The 17,810-nt window shown below is 36.3% G+C and overlaps 1 pseudogene; it reads left to right on the top strand.

Annotated features, from left to right (window-relative positions):
- Window positions 1-745: 745 nt before the first annotated feature.
- LOC128560428 (protein PIMREG-like) lies at window positions 746-1,448 on the top strand (annotated as a pseudogene).
- Window positions 1,449-17,810: the final 16,362 nt, after the last annotated feature.

The following is a 17,810-nucleotide window of genomic DNA, read 5'->3' as shown; positions in this document are numbered from 1 at the left end:
TAAAGACCTTGTACTTTTTGAGAAATACCTTTTTATCACATATTGAAAATGAGGCTTTTATGTGCGTGCAGGGTTGCTATAAGAAAGGCACTCCTATAGACTCACACAATTTGAGAAAAAGAAAAGTCAGTATATGACACCATAAAGCAAAAGTGATGGGGGGTGGCACCCTGGCTCTGGCTGCGCCAGGCTGCCTGGAGGACCTGTCCTGCCTTCTGCAATGCAGCCCCTGGGGGTGTTGGTGCAGCAGAGGTGGGGAGGCAAGGGCTGGAGAACCAAGTGTGGTGGAGAGAGTCAAGCGTGGCAAGCCTACGGGCCCCTAGCTAGTTGAGGGAGAACACAGCACAGCCTGCCTTGATGCCCCAGCCACTTCTTCTTTCCCCTTACTTCAAAGTACTTGTATATGTACACTATGAAATACAATTTAGCCATTAAAAAAGATCTTTTATGTTACATAGATGGAGTTGGAATGTTGCATCAGAGAATCATAAGTACCTTGAAGCTCACGATACCCACGACTCTATGGAAAGGATTGTTAGTGCTTTACTTTCTTAGTAAAGTATCTCAAGAATGGGAAAAAAGTATCTACTGTAGTCAAACTGTTATGAAACTAATATATAAACACTTACAAATTCAAACGAATGATAAAACATACAGTCTAGCAAGAGTGAGGGGAGAGGAATAGGCACAACAAGTGGGGTCGTCTAGGGTCTACAGTGGGCAGAGAAGATTCTTGGCCAGGCAGATGGCTTCTCGGTGGCAGGGCATGAGGGCCTCTGTGCACAGGAGATCTCTCCAGAACCAGGAGCAGCTGGAGGACAGCAGGTGCTTCAGTCTGTGGTCAGCCATCAATAAACCTACCCTGGGGTCCCTATGCAGACAGTTCCAAAGGAGGCTGCCCCTGAGAGCCTCAACCTCAGGGCAGGTCCCTCCTGGAATCGCCTGGAAACCCCAGAGCCAGGACAGCAAGACCTCCAGGGTGCTGCTCAATCAACAAAGAGTGCTTTGGGTGCCATGTCCCAGAGAATCCAGGAGTCCTCCAGAGTGGCACCAAGTGGCTGGCAGAAACCCAGGTGAAAGACAGGAGGGAGAAGAGAGGGGCCCAGAGGACAGTAGCCTGGCAGCTCACAACATGACCCAGAAGAGCACCCAGATGTCTAGAGCCATCCCTGCCCACTCAGCCATGGACTCCTGGGAGAGAGAGCATCACTCACTACTGGTCTGTCCAGATGGGCCTGCGTACCCCCCAACTACGGTGGTCAAGGAGGGAGACTGCCTTCTGGAGCCCCTATTCCTCAACAGAGAACCTCTGCTCTCCCAGTGAGTCTGATGGTGACCTAAAGCCTGTGGGGGCAGGAACCCAGCATCTCTAGAAGCTGTCCCAAGAGCTAGACGAAGCCATTATGGCTGAAGACAGTGATATGACCATCTTTCTCATTCATGACTAAGGACAGTACCCTGCAGGAGGTACCCCCAGGACATCTGTGCTGCCCTGTGAGCTCCTCGGAGGATGGCCCCAGGAGTCTTCAGTACCCCTGGGCCACCACTAATAGGCGCATGACTAACCAGGGACCTAAAGTTTTCTTGCTTCAGCCACATCCGAACCCATCAGTGATCACCTGCTACCACCTGAGAGTGACTTGGGGAGATCTTGAAGAGATGGGGGAATTGTCCCTTCTCCTCACCCAGGGCTTAGAAATTCATCCCACACTTCATTCCACCTGTGGTTGCTTTATCTGCCACGTGAGGCCCAGGAGCGCAAAGGTGTTTGAGAGCTCTGAACCATGTTTCTAGCAGCAGGGTCTTTGGGGAGTCCCCCATAGCCTCACTCACCTCTGTGTCTCTGGGGCTGAGGCTCTTGGGCACCTGCCTCCTATCTCTGCTTCCCCTACCAGTGCCTGGAAGAAGTTGTAGGAGACAGTTCCAGGCGTAAGACCCTGGGCTCCCCGGGTACCTATTTATATGCTCAGCATAGGACAAGGGAGGAGCTGGGAGGAGCAGCAGATTATTCAAGAGCAATTTCTGTCCTGTGTAAATTATTTAAGAAATCTACTTTGTCATTTTATTAGAAAGAAACCAATGTGTGACTTTCCTAGATAACACTGCTTTTCATTTAAAAAAAAAAAAAAAAACTCTTCATTAAAAAAAAAAAAAAGAGTGAAGGGAGAGGAAGGAGAGGGGAGAGGGGAGGGTGACTGTTGGGAGGAGGGAGGGCATTTGCTGGGATCTCTCCTACTGTGCACAATGCAAGGGTATATTTCAAAATAACAGATTAATTATAAATGTCTTATCACAAAAAATAAGTGAGGTGATGGTTGTGTTAATCAGTTTGAATTAAGCATTCCACGTTGTATATCAAATCATCACATTGTACCCCATAAATGTATACAGTTAGGCTTCAACTAAAATTAAATTAAAAAAAAAACAGGATCAATTTTCAAACGTGGAAATAAAAAATAATAAAAAAAAACCTTTCATGATTTCAAAAATTTTTTTTTTTGAAACACATTCTCACTTTGATGTCCTTGGTACAGTGCCAAGGAGTTGATACAGGGCAGGTGGTGCCCCAGCCAGTGCAGCTAAGTGGAGGAGCAGAGGACCTGCTGTCTGGGCCCTGGGGGTGTTGTTGCTGCCCTCCCCACATTTCCCAGGCCTGGTCAATTCATGTAAGTTTCCTAGGCCTGGGAATGCACTAACTTTTTGCCTCCAATGGAACGGATTATATCCATTCATTTGTTGGGTTGTATATATACCCCTAGACAAAGGACCCAAGGGGAGATTTTTTTTTTTTTCTAACTTGTTTATTCCCTCTTCCAGAAGCTCTGGTGCTTTTTCTGTAAAATAAATCCTATCTGACCACTGATCTGTGGTCTATGGGTTCATTCTTCAAATCCCCAAGACCAAGGACCTAGTGAAAAAATAAATTCTAGGCGGCGCCTGTGGCTCAAGGAGTAGGGCACCGGTCCCATATGCCGGAGGTGGCGGGTTCAAACCTAGCCCCGGCCAAAAAAAAAAACACACACACACACAAAAAGAAAAAAATAATTCTAGTAACAGCAACATAGCTCACAACAACCTCAAACTCTTGAACTCAACTGATTCTCTTGCCTCAGGTCCCAGGTAAGCTGGGACTACTGGTGCCCATCACAACACCTAGCTATTTTTAGAGATAAGGGTCTTGCTCTTGCTCAGGCTGGTCTGAACTCCTGAGCTCAAGCAATCCACCTGCCTCAGCCGGGCCAAATGTAACTACAGAGGACACATGCCCCTATACACACCTACACAGAGGATCCAAGCACAGATTTTCTGACTTAAGTCTTCCCCTCTTCCAGGAGCTCTGGTGCATTTTCTGTATTATTTTCTATGTAATAAATCCTATCTTATCACTGATGTGTGGTCTGTGGGTTCATTCTTTGAATTCCTGAGATCAAGGACCTATTGATGAAAGAAATTCCAGTAACAAAAGGAAGGTAATATATCTAAAGCTGGAGAATTTAATGCCAGTAAGAGATGTTTTGATAATTTGAGGAATAGGTTTGGTTTTAAAAATGCCAAGGTAACAGGAGAAGCAGCTTCTGCAATGCAAGTGCAGCAGACAAGTTTCCAGACACCATTAAGAAAATCATTGAGGAGAAAGGATACTGCCTGAAGAGGTTTTTCAGTGCAGATGAAAGTGCCATATTCTGGATTAAAAAAAAAATGCCGCAAAGGACATTTATTATATTAGTAAGGAAGGAAAGTGAGCACCGCAAATTAAGGCAGGAAGGAACAGGCTAACTAACTACTGTTTTGTGTAAAATGCGGTTCATTTTGTGATCAGGACACCCTTATCTACAAACTGCTATTAACCCTGAGCCTTGAAGAGAAAAAAAATATAAATAGAAACTGCCAGCCTTTTGGTTATACAACAAGAAGGTCTAAATAATGAGAATTCCTTTTCCTCATTACCAATGAGGAAATGTCAGAGACTCCCTGACATTGTCTCTGAAGTCAGGGAGTACATCACCAGTAATGAACTTCAATTTGAAGTTCAGGTAATATAAGATAGTGCCCCTGATCAACCTAAACCCTATAATTTCAACACTAAAGATGTTGAAGAGGCCTATTTACCCTCAAACAAAATATTTCTAATTCAACCTTTCATCAGAGGATCATAAGTACCTTTAAGGCTCATTATACCCACTACTCTGTGGAAAGCATTGGTAGTGCTATGAAAAAGAAGTCTAATAGAACATCATGAAACTCTGGAAAAATCAGGACAGTATAGAAAAACTGCCACCAAACTAAGAGGAAACCAGGAAACCAAAGCCCAACAAGTCCAGCTTGGTGAGTTAGATGAGTTTATTAGAGGTTACTTAGGGTGCTGGATCCTGGGTGGCACAAACATTTCTTCCAGAGGAGTTTCATGCTAACAAAATATACATCTGCCCACCTGTACCTGTGGTAGGCTTCTTTAGAGTGCTTCCCAAAGAGAAAGGGGAAGTTTTTACATTGTATCTTTGCTTGCTCACAGTAAAACCAATCACTGCAAGCTCAGCACCATCATAGTATCCTGCCCTGCAACCTGTCCTATGTTGTTAATCATACCACAATTTTCAATCTACATATAAATTGGATTTAGAAAAAATATTGAGAACACGATTTATTTTTAAGCGTAAATAAAATATTCTTGAACATTGAAAAGAAAACTACAAAAATCATTTCACTGGCAAATGTAAAAATTTCTATGAAACAACATATTGACTCTGCCAACAGGAAATTTTTTTAATTCTGAATTTTTTTTTAAAAGATGGCAATTTAACATAGAAAGATAGATCAGAGTAGTAAAACCAGAAAGACAGCAAATAGCACATGAAATTTAAATACATGTTCCCATCTGCCTAAGAAGGAGTAAAATAAACATTCTCTGAAGGGACGGAACATCATTCAAAGCCTAAGGACATATTATAGAGAATGTCCTGTACTCACCATATTAAATTATATTAATGAATATCGAAATACCAGGATAATGGAGAAGACTCAACATGATGATGATAGTAATCCAACCAAATTTGACCTATAGATTCCATGTAATTGCATTAAAATTTGCAGTACATTTTATATTTTTATCAGGTTTTAAAATGTTTTATTTGCATTATTTAAAAAATTGTGCATTCCAACAATCGAACTCATTTAAACAACAACAAAGAAAAAAAATGGCACTCTGATTAAATTGGCATTTTACAGCCTGCAAAAAACCCTGGGCCAGCTTAGTTTTAACTCTAGATTTTACTGTCATCCCACCCCAATTCTTTCTTCACCAACATGCAAGTTCTTTTCCTTCCCTGCCAGCCAGACAGGCAGATGGTAGAAGGCAGCATGGCCTTCATTGTCAGTAGTTGTGGATACTTTGTTGTGAAAGGAGCAGCGTGGTCATTTAAGCTTAATCCAACCTCTTTGCATCTTACAAAGTTAAACAGCTAAAAGAAGTAAAATAAGAAGGCAATGCTTGTGGAATGTACAGTGCATGTTGGCGGCGCTTGCCTCATTATGACTCACCTGCTTGCTTCCATTCTATTGTTTCTTTGGAAGACAGTGGATTTTTCTCTTGCGTTTCAGTCCTCTTCAATTTCAACTTATCGAGTTCGTCAGACATGGTAGGGTACGAAGCGGAGCGAGGTGTGAGAGTTAGAAGAATCCAATATGTGCAGTGGCAACCGCCCAATCAAGACAACTTTTTAGATTAATAAAGACCCAATCATATATTCACACTGTAACTTTATTGCAAAGGACAGAAAAATAGAACAATGGAAGAACAATTTGGAAATGCAACTGTACATGAATGGTCACTGATTTTATGACAAAGGTAACTGTTTATTTAGAAAAAATATGGAGAATACAATTTATTTTTAAGCACAATGGAATAAATCTCATTTTATCATGGTGTACAATTATTTTTATACACTATTAGACCTAATTTGTTAATATTTTGTTGAAGATTTTTGCAACTTTGCTCTTGACAGATATTATCTGTGATTTTCCTTTCTTATAATGTCTTTTACTATGGTTTGGGGTAATTCTGGCCTTTAATAATAAGTTAGAAATTATTTCTTTTGTTTCTATTTTCAAGAAGATATTACAGATAATTGGTATAATTTCTTCCTTAAATGTGGAGTAGAATTCACCAGTGAACCCATCTGGGCCTGGTGCTTTTCTGTTTTTAGAAGTAATTAAGTATTGATTCAATTTCTTTAATAGATATAGGCCTGTTCAGATTATCTATTACTTCTTGAGTACATTTTGGTAGATTGTATCTTTCAAGAAATTAGTCCATTTTACCTAGGTTATCAAATTTATTATCAACTGGAATGTAGAAGACATTTTTGGAGCAATTTACTACCTCTAACTTCCAAAAGATGCTTCCCGTTTAGTTCTTGAGCACAGATTTCTGTCAATTTTTGCTGACAAAGATATAATTCTGCTGAAACATGAAAATATTTAGAGAGTATTTTCTCTTGTTACTATCAATAAGATTTGGCATTCCACTGTGTTATTAGTCATTTGTATCACCTTTTTTTAACTTACATACCTTTAACTTTTGATTTCCTTTTACTTTCTATTTTTTTCTAAGTGTTAATGATAGCTTATAATTTATTATATTTATATGTTTGTTCTAAGTGTCAATGATAAACCTAAAATTTATTTCAAATTTATTAAATTATTTAATAAAGTATTTAATGAATATTTAATTATTTAATAAAATATTAAATAATTTAATAAAAGTATAATTTATCATAAAACTTATAATTTAGCTTATATTAACAAATTTTATACTATTCATTTGTATTTGTGTATTAATTAAATAATTTAATTTAATTAGTTTAATCGGAAAGTATTTATATAACACATATTTGCTAGATACAGTCAATAAATCTTGATGTTTAACTTTTCTATTGATGCTGTGCATGGTTTCTTTCTGGCAGAATTCAATTCCAGTTAACTAAGGTATCATCCATTCCCAAATTTAGCAATGAAGCACAAATACAAGTAGCATTACACCGCATAGTAATAGAAAAAAGCGTTACAATAATTTTCATTTACACTGCAAATATGTTTGCTCTTTTCCTTGTTAATGGTTAATGGCATGGAGTAGGGTGATTTTTCGTAAGATTTACACACAAAAGACTCCTATAAAACCATTTATATTCTTTATTTCTACTAGAGAATGTCATTCATATTAAGAGGAAAAATATATACATCATCTTTGTACCACGTTCTCATATAGGAAGTGACTTTCATCTCTCTTTTATTTATTATTCAGCCCTTCAGGAGCAGTTGGTTAAGTAATCAATTATGTGTGAGAACGTGCAAAATTATCATTTCACACATCAAATATTTAGATGTCAAGGAAAAAAATATTAATGGCTTGAAAAATCTTTACATTTTTTAACTTAGTCCAGTTGGATATTGTTTCAAAATTCACATTTTAAGATCTAATAGAAAGTATCTGTAATTGAGAAATAATGTCCACACATTGAAAAACGTTAATAATAGACTTCTTCTTTGTTAGAAGCATACTATGCACTGACCTCTGTGGTGAACACTTTACATGCATTATCTCATTTATTTCTCATAATAATATGAGAGATAGTCTATTCCATATATACAAAGGGGGCCAAAAATGTACACATATTTTAAGAAAGGAAACAACTGTATTATAATTGCAATAATGAAGTCATGTACGGCCTCTGCAATTGTACAAGATACAATATAATAGAAAACAAACATTACTGTTACATACTGAGTATTATAATTTTACATATAAACACTGGCTTCCATATAATATGTATATGTAGATGTATATTTATATGTATGTCAGTATTTAGAACTTAAAAGTTAGCCCAATCACAAAATATTAAGTGAAAAAGATAACACTTAATCTCCACTCTGTCAGACTAGTGTTATAGTTTTAAAAATCCCAAATGATACATATTGCACATTTCTCCCATCCAAGTACTAACCAGGCCCGACCCTGCTTAGCTTCCGAGATCAGACGAGATCGTGCGCATTCAGGGTGGTATGGCCGTAGACCATATTGCACATTTCTAAAAGACTGAGTTGATACCACATCATTATTCTATAATAAAAAGTCATTTTCTTGTTAATTTATTTCTAATTTATAAAACACATTGGTTTACAAATTGAAAACAAAACATTGCATGTGTGAATGATTCTTTTATTGCTGATTAATTGACTTGGCTGTGATGAAATACTATCTAGATTCACTAGACAACAAGAAAGACTGTACTCAGTAAAATTATAATATGTTCTTAGTAATTAATAACTTTTATCTGTTCTTTTCACTGAATTTTCAATCAAGAAACTATTAACTAGGAACATTGCTATTTCAAATGACCTCAGATATAAACTTCTTTCTTCCATAAAATATGCTCTTTTTTTTTAAACCAGTACAAGAAATAAAGTTTAAAAGACAATTGTTTTATAGCACTCTTATCACTTGGTGCTTTCCCCATGAATTTTCTTTTAAAATTACTTACTGTATTTTAATGAAGAAATTTTATGAAAAGTTTCTTCAAATATAGTTCACATCAGGCCTGGTAAGCTCTCATCAATTTAGAATGATTGTCTTTAGAATAGACATAGAAATTCTAATTTGGGTGGACAGTGTAAAACTAGAGGCTAGGTAAATTATCATTAGATTTAGGTGTGTATTTTATTCATTAATTCACTATAAATTTACAAAGTGAAAGGCATTGTTATGGGTATTGGGAAAAAAACATAAAAACATAGTTTCTCCATGTGAAAGAGACATTCTATAAAATAAGCTATAAAATATTATATAAAACATAGAATAGGACCGGTGCCTATAGCTCAGTGGCTAGGGTGCCAGCTACATACACCAGAGCTGGCTGGTTCAAAACCAGCCTGGGCCTGCCAAACAACAATAACACATGACAAGTAGAACTAAAAAATAGCGGGGCGTTGTGGTGGGCTCCTGTAGTCCCACATCTACTTGGGAGGCTGAGGCATGAGAATTGCTTCAACCCAAGAGTTTGGGGTTGCTGTGAGCTGTGATGCCACGGCACTGTACCGAGGGCAACATAGTGACACTCTGTGTGCCATAGAAAATAATAAACTAAAAGAGACAGCACTGTGTACGTATTGAGTTTTTTTCATGGGGTAGTCAGCAAGACTTAATTTATTTTGATACTAATAAAATGACATTACCTCAAGAGGCCTAAAAATAAGAAAAATCTATACAATTTTACAAAGCCAAGAGTAATTTTACTTTGTGTATGTTTTAAAAATAAGAAAAGTTAAAGAATTAGCTATGATCTGTGTTAAAAGTATGCCAAAAGCTTGATCACAGTACTCTAATGCTATTGTAGAAGTTTAATACTTTATTTAAGGATAATTAAGGACCATGGTGAACATCGTAGATACACATAGCACTAAGTAAGTAGAAAGCAGTAGAAATGAAAGTAGAGAGTAATAGGTGACATCATACAAGGCCATGTAGTCAAGTGGAAGGAGTCTTAATTTTTCACAGTACTTGTCCAAGAAGGCTTTGAGAATTTTGAACTAAGGGCTGATATTATTTATCTTATATTTTTAAGGATTCATGCTGAAGATAGAGCAGTTGGCTGCTATATTCACTGACAGATTGGATTTGGGGTATGACATAATGAGAGGAATCAATAACCACACTAATGCTTTTGTCCTGGGAAGCTAAAACAATGTAATTGTTATTACTTACACTATAGAAAGCTACAAGTAGCGTAAGTTTGGGAAGAAAGACCAGGATTTGGGTTCTGAATATATTAATTCAAGTCATCTACTGGTTCCCCGAAAGATGCTGAGTAAGTAAGTACAGTAGGAAAGTCCTCTAATGACCCATGTCCAAGGAAAAGGTCCTGATTGAATTCAGCAATGCAGCAGTCCTTAGTGTTTATATGGTGACTTACACGATGTGATTAACTAGTAAATGAGTAAGGAAGAAAAGAGAAGGGGCCTGAAGACAGAGACCTGGGAGATCTCTATCTATAGAAATCACTCTAATGAAAAGGAAACAGCAAAGATGATACAGGTAGAAGGAGAAATAAGTAAGACTGAAATGCTAGACAGTAAATACATATCGCAAGGAGTAGAAAATGATGACCAGTATCCAATACTCTTTTAAATTCAAATAAAATGGCACCCTGTCAGTTATTCCTGCCCTGCACTAATGCAAGTGGAGATAGTTTCTCTCACCCTCAACACTAGGTGCTCCAGGACTGCTGTTGATCCCCAGCTGAAGTAAGACAGTGAGCTCCAATAGGCTACTTCTGTCTTCTACCCACCGGGTGCAGTGAATTCCAGAGACTGTAGGATAAAGGCCTGTCAATAGATCCGCTCTGCAGTCAGTAAGCAAATAAATGGCAGACAGAAGATTACATTTCTCTCCTTCCCCATTAGGGACAGAGGGAGAACAAAAGAGAAGAGAATGAGGAGGAGATTCTTCAAAGCAATGTATGAATTCCTGAAACAAGCCCCCAAGAGGTCTGTGTGTGAAGCAGAGAAGAATCAAAACTTCAAAAGCCTTGAGAAATGAACCACTTTGTGTAGTGTTTGTTACCAGCCAGGTTTCTATTTGACCTTTGGATAGCACATAAACAAGCCAGATCATAATGGCACTATAACAACTTTAAGAACAAAATAGACATTTTAAGCACAGCTTCCAAACCAGGCCAGGACACGTTTTTGCCTGCCTTTCAAAAAAGAAGAATAGATTAGGAAACAGAGCCTCGTATCAATGCTCAAAATGTCCAAGATGCAATTCAAACGTAACTAGTCATTCTAAGAATCAGAAAAATCACAAATAGAATGAGAAGCAATCTAAGACACAGATGTTGTGAATACAAACAGCTGCTGTGAAATTATTCTAACAAACAATTTCAAACATCCTCGAAACAAGCAGCAAATAAAATGTTTCAGGGGAAAAAAGAACATACGAAGTATAATAAAGAATGCAACAGGAATTTAGAAAGAAAATATACACTAATCAAAATACAAAACTCTCTAAAAAGAAAAATGGAGATGACAGAGGAATAAGTCTGTGAATGTGAGCATAGATTAATATTTATCCATTCTGAATAACAGATAACATTGTCTGGGATGGTTCTCAATGTAAGTAAAGCTATTATAAGAAAAGTCTGTCATGAAGTGGGAGGATAACCATGATAAGGTTTTTACATTCTACTTAAAGTTGTGAAATATGGATGCTACTGGACTGATAAATTACAACTGTAGTCACTAGAACAGGAGTTCTTAGCTTAGCACTAGTAATATTTTGTACCAGATACTCATTTGTTGCATGAAGTGTTTGGCAATACACATCATCTGGCCTCTAACAACTAGGTGGTCATATGTATCCCCACTTCTAGTTACAAATAAAACATGTCTCCAGATTTTGTCAAATGTTTCCTTGGGAGATTGGAGAGATTGCCCCTGGTTGAGAGTCTCTGTCCTAAAGTGATTATTAAAAATTTATACAAAGAGATAGATAGAAATAAAGAACAACAAAATTATTGAAGTAAACCACAGGAAGGCAGGAAAATATAAACAAAGGGGGAAAAGAACAGAGGGAACTGGGGTCTCAGTAATCCGTGGAACAACAGGATGAAAAATAAGATTGGATACAGAATAATTGAACAACAACATCAATCAAAAAGATCTAAGATTTGTAGAAACACTCTATTCAACAACAGCAGAATTTGCATTTTTAAACATAAATAGACCATTAACCAAGGTAGAATATATTGTTTCATAAACCAAACTTAATGTTTTTGAAAATGTAAACCATATACAAAATGATATGTACTGATAAGATGGAATTAAAGATGGAGACTTCACATCTTTTATGCTTACCTGGATGGAGCTGGAATATATTCTTCTTAGTAAAGTATCTCAAGAATGGAAAAAAGGTATCCAATGTACTCAATACTACTATGAAATCAATATATAATCATCTACACATTCATATGAACGGTAAAACATAACTATGGTTCAGAAAGTAGAAGGGAAGAAGAAAGAGAAGGGAGGGGAAGGAGGAGGTCAGAAGGAGGGAGGGCATTTGGGGGGACCTCCCCTAATGTGCGTATAATGCCATGGTACATTTCAAAACTATTAAGGAAAGAGTATACTTGTCTTACCACAGTAAATAAGTAAGCAAGGTGATGGATGTGTTAATCAGTTGGATATATACATTTCACATTATATATCAAATCCGTATGCTGAACCCCATAAATGCATCAATGTACATAATAAAAATAAATAAGTAAATAAAAAATAGAAAGTAATAACAAAAATAAGACAAATCTCCAAACGCTAAATAGCATATTTCTAAGTGATTCATGTAAACAAAAATTTATTTTACTGTATTAAAATAAAATCATAACATATCAAAATAGGTGGTATGTGACTAAAGTATAGAAGAAAATTTATAGCACTAAATGCTTAAAAAAAAAACACACACATAGAAAACACTCAAAACAATGCCATAAGCTTTTACTCAAAAAGCCTAGGAAAATGGAAAACTAAAACCAAAGATAGCAGGAAAAAATCATAAAGAAAAGAACAGAAATCAATAATAAAACTGAACATAGAAAAATGTATCTAAGCCAAAGAGTTTATACTTTTAAAAGAACAATAAAAATTTCTGAAAAGATAAAATAAAAGATGCAAATATCAGTAATATCAGTCAAGAACAAGGAAATATCACTATAGATATTAAAAAATAACGAGGAAAATTATAAATATTTAACACACAATTTCAACTTATATAAAATGGACAAATTACTCAAAATTTACAAATTACCAAAACTTATCCAAGAAGATGTAAACTGTATTACAAATAATGGTTTAAAATAAATTTTCAGTTAAAAAGTTTTGAAAAATAGGGCGGCGCCTGTGGCTCAGTGAGCAGGGCGCCGGCCCCATATACCGAGGGTAGTGGGTTCAAACCCAGCCCCGGCCAAACCGCAACAAAAAAATAGCCGGGCGTTGTGGCGGGCGCCTGTAGTCCCAGCTACTCAGGAGGCTGAGGCAGGAGAATTGCCTATGCCCAGGAGTTGGAGGTTGCTGTGAGCTGTGTGACACCATGGCACTCTACCGAGGGCCATAAAGTAAAACTCTGTCTCTTCAAAAAAAAAAAAAAAAGTTTTGAAAAATAAATCTCTAAACATAGTTGGTTTCAATGGTAATTTCTAGCAAAGATTTAAACAAAAAGTAACATTAACTAACCAACACTTTTGAAATAAAATAAGAAAAACCTAGCAAAACAATTTATTTAAAAAATGAAGTTGAAGAAATCACATTGTCTAATCCTAAAACATGTTTACTATACACCTACAATTATCAAGAAAGTGTGTTATTGCTGGAAAGATAGACACACAGACCGATGGAACACATTTAAAGAATCAATAAGTAAAATAGACCCACTCAAGTAGACTCAAATGATTTTTTTAAAAAGGTGAAAAAGCAAATTATGAAGAAAAGATAATTTTTGCAACAAATGATGTTGGAATAATTAGATAGTAATAGTCAAAAATAAACCCAGAACAAACTCTCATTCTTTATACAAAAATTCACTCAAAATGGATAACGTATCTAAGGATAAAACATAAAATTATGAAACTTTTACATAGAATAAAAATCTTGGTAATTTTATGTCATAATCCATTAGAAAATTATAGCCATTATTTAACATTTCTGCCATATTGAATTTACTAAATTAAAAAATACTAATAATGCCAAATGCCTTGTAGCTATTTTAATTAATTAATGAGAGATAGGGGTCTCGTTCCATTCTTCTGCATGTGGCTATTGACTTTTCTCAGCACCATCTGTTGAATAGTATTTCCCCACCATGCATTGTCATCTGCTGTTGAAGATCAGTTGACTGTAGGTAGATGGTTTTTTATCTGAGTTTCTACTCTGTTCCTTTGGTCTATGCCTCTATTTTTGTTCCAATAACGTATTGTGTTTTTTTTTGCAGTTTTTAGCTGGGGCTGGGTGTGAACCCACCACCTCCGGCATACGGGGCCGTCACCCTACCCCTTTCAGCCACAGGTGCCACCCCATATTGCATTTTTACTATGGCCTTGTAGTATAATTTGAAGTCTGGCAATGTGATGACTCCAGATTTGTTCTTTCTACTTAGGATTGCTTTGGTGACTCAGGCTCTTTGCTGGTCCCAAATAAAACATAGAATTATCTTACTCTGTTAAATATGGCATTGGTATTTTGATGAGGATTGCATTGAATCCGTAAATCACTCTGGGTGGTATGGACATTTTAACAATGTTAATTCCCACCAATCCAACAGGAAGAAATGCTTTTTCATTGGTTTTTGTCATCTCAGATTTCTTTTTTCATTGTTTCATAGTTGAAGAGATTTTTTACCTACTTGGTTAAGGAGCAAGTAGGTAACCTACAGAATAAGAAAATATATTTTCAAGCTTTATATCCAGTAAGGAGCTAATATCCAGAACTTACAAAGAGCTCAAGCAAATCAGAAAGAAAAAAAAAATAGCCCTATTAAAAAGTGAGCAATGAGACAAATGGACAGCACACATATAAAAAAATACTCAGTATCATTAATCATCAGGGAAATACAAATTAAAACCACACTATTACCTTATCCTTGTTAGAATGACTTTTGTTAAAAAGTATAAAAACAACAGATGTTGGCAGAAATGCAGACAAAAAAATAACAAACATTGTTGATGGAACTGCAAATTAGTACAATCTCTATAGAAAACAGTATGGAGATTCCTCAAAGAACTAAAAGTAGCAATCCCACTACTGGGTATCTACCCAACGGGAAAAAAAGTCATTTTGTCAAGGCACTTGTACTTGAATATTTATTGCAAGGCAATTCACAATTGCAAAGATGTGAAATCAACTCAGTGCCCATCAATTCATAAGTGAGTTAATAAAATTTGGTATATGTTGTTTGGATAATTAATACTTTCAATAAAAGAAAAATGGTTTATGTTGATGTAGTCCATGATTTGAGACCAGGTACTTCATATCTTAACTGTGTTGCTGTGAACACTAGCCAGGAATTCTGAGAACACAGAAAAAGAATTTGGCATTTCCACAAGAAAAAAAAATCGCTGTTTCTTCACATTAATCACAGGTTGTAAACTTTGAGGCTGAAAATGATTTTCAACTCAATAGCTATGTGGTCTTAGATGATCATTTCTATTTCTCTAAACTTGGTTTTACCTATTTACAGGAGTGGGTCAGAGTAATAAACGTTCTGTCTCCTTCTGAAGATTGTGGATTAGGATCAATGGAGAATAATCATAATTGCTTCCACTTGTATGCTGCTACGATGTGCTAGGTACTTCACTTAAATTCAACTTAAAGTACTTTTCTAAGTACTTCACACAAGTTTATTTATTTAATCCCCAAAACAACCCACATGAAACAAATACTACTATGAAGTCTAGTTTTGGGGTGGAAAACTGAATCCTAGAAAGGTAAAGACCCTTGCTGAAAAGTATTTCCCTATTAAATAGCAGAGTGTAGGTTCATATTCAAGATCATCTGACTTCAGAATTGTAGAATTAATTTATATATTACAAAGATGTATGAAAACCCCAATTATTTTCTCATTGCCTAAGATCATAGCAATTGTAATACTGACCAGAATGATATCAACCACCAAAAGTCCCTTCCTTGCTTTATTTATGAAACAATAGAGACACGAGAGGATTACAGATGATGCTTCAACTGCACTCTGATACTCTGCAGGCACCAATCAAGAGACAGGAAAAATGAAACCGTATTCTAGGTCATCCAATGCCTCAAACGATTTCGCAAACACGAAAAATGTGACAAAACCAAAACCCAAATTGCCCCAGAAGTTTTTATCCATTTTCTTTAAAGTATGTGTGTTTCTAAGGAACTGAAATCTTCGCTTGTCTAATTCAACTTATCAAAATATTTCTGAGGGCTATTTGCTGTTGCAGAATATTTCTGATGATTCTTTAGAAAATAAAAGTACTGGTATAAGAAAAAAATGGAAATAACACAAGTTGGTTTAAATGCCCTTCTACAGAAAGCCTGTATGTTTACAACTTATTCTCACATAGCAAATTAGTGTACATTTTATTTGTTAAATATTTATTAATAGTAATTATGTTATCAACAATGACTATTATTAATTGTACACTGATCTGGGCCATGACCCATATTATTACTAATTATGACATTCTTAAGGTCCCTGCTCCTATCTTATCCCCTTCAATATTGTGAGTGCCCTCCAACATTTTCTGGTAACCTTACAGAAGTCAAGGTTTCATATAGAGTATATCAATTAATATCAAATCTAGAATTATTAGAGTAGTAGATAAAAATCACTCAAATTTGGGGTGGTGCCTGTGGCTCAAAGGAGTAGGGCGCCAGGCCCATATGCCAGAGGTGGCGGGTTCAAACCCAACCCCAGCCAAAAACTGCAAAAAAAAAAAAAAAAAAAAAAAAAATCACTCAAATTTTTAGTGGCATGAAAAAACAGATTAACAAAATAATGCCTTAGTCTGAGCTCTTCATGTGTTTTCAGTATTACTTTGCACCAAAATAATTTCTCCAAATGCATCTAGATTGATTGATCTTTCCCTGCTTAGTTACCCTGATCTCCAGGCTAGTATCATTCTTGTGTTATAAAAATATGATTCAATAAATGGAGTATACATCATCTTCAAAGCACAACAGAGCTAGTTTCAAGAAAGAATGTATATACTAGTTGGTATATTTACTCTTTCAATAATAGCTACTATGTTCAAGCACTGTAATGGGCATTATAGAATAGATGTTGTTAGAGCCTTCAAATAATTTACCTTCTGTTGGGAAGAATAAATAATATCAAAGTAAAACAAGTAATTTAAGAAATTGCATTTTGTGATAGGTGTTCTGATATGAAAGAGTACTGGTAATTGCCACTTTAATTAGCATAATATGGTAGTTGGTTTCCAGAGATTCACTTCCCTCTCATTTCCTCCTGGAAAACCATGAATTCTTGGATTCATACCCTGGTGTAGTCCCATCCCTTTATATCTGGAATGGCCCTATTAATTTTGACCAATGAAATACAGAAGAAGAAATGCTTTATGGCTTTGAGGGTAAATTTTAAGAAACATTGCAGCCTCTATCTCTGTCTCTTGAAATATTTTCCCTGAACCTACCTTACATGCTGTAATAAGACACTCAGGCCACCTGGTTCTTGGGTTGGCAGCCCCACGTGGGCATTGAGCCAACAGGTCCTTCTTCTAGCTATGTTGGTCAGCTTCTTGGAGTTCAAGCCCAAGTGAGCCTTCTGATGACTACAGATCCCATTCGCCATCTAACTGCAATGGCTTGAAGACCTTAAATGAGAACCAGCCACGTAAGTGCAGTCAACCCACAGAATAATAAGGGATACACGTAATACATTGTGGTTTTAAGCCACTAAGTTTTGTCAGGGTCTGTTACGCAGCAACAGATAACCAAATTGTTGAGGCGTTTATTGTAACTTCTAACGTAGGAGAGCGATCAGGTAAAATCATACAGGAACCAAGTTTGTGTTTTTCCCTATCTATCCTCCTTCCTCACTCCCGAGGTACTCTGCTATCCTGGGACAATTCTCTGTTTCCAAAACTTGTAGATGGCCTTTACTTGCTTTATTTGCTAGGAGACTCAGCTACGATTGTGAGGGACTCAATGCAAATTGGTGTTAGACTGAGAATTCAATGGCTCTTATAATTGAAAAGGCCAGTGGTATATCT

Source organism: Nycticebus coucang, chromosome 11 (genome assembly GCF_027406575.1).
Source record: "Nycticebus coucang isolate mNycCou1 chromosome 11, mNycCou1.pri, whole genome shotgun sequence".
Lineage (NCBI taxonomy): Eukaryota > Metazoa > Chordata > Mammalia > Primates > Lorisidae > Nycticebus > Nycticebus coucang.
The sequence above is the reverse complement of the archived record's forward strand: the minus strand, read 5'-3'. Positions and strand labels throughout refer to the sequence as shown.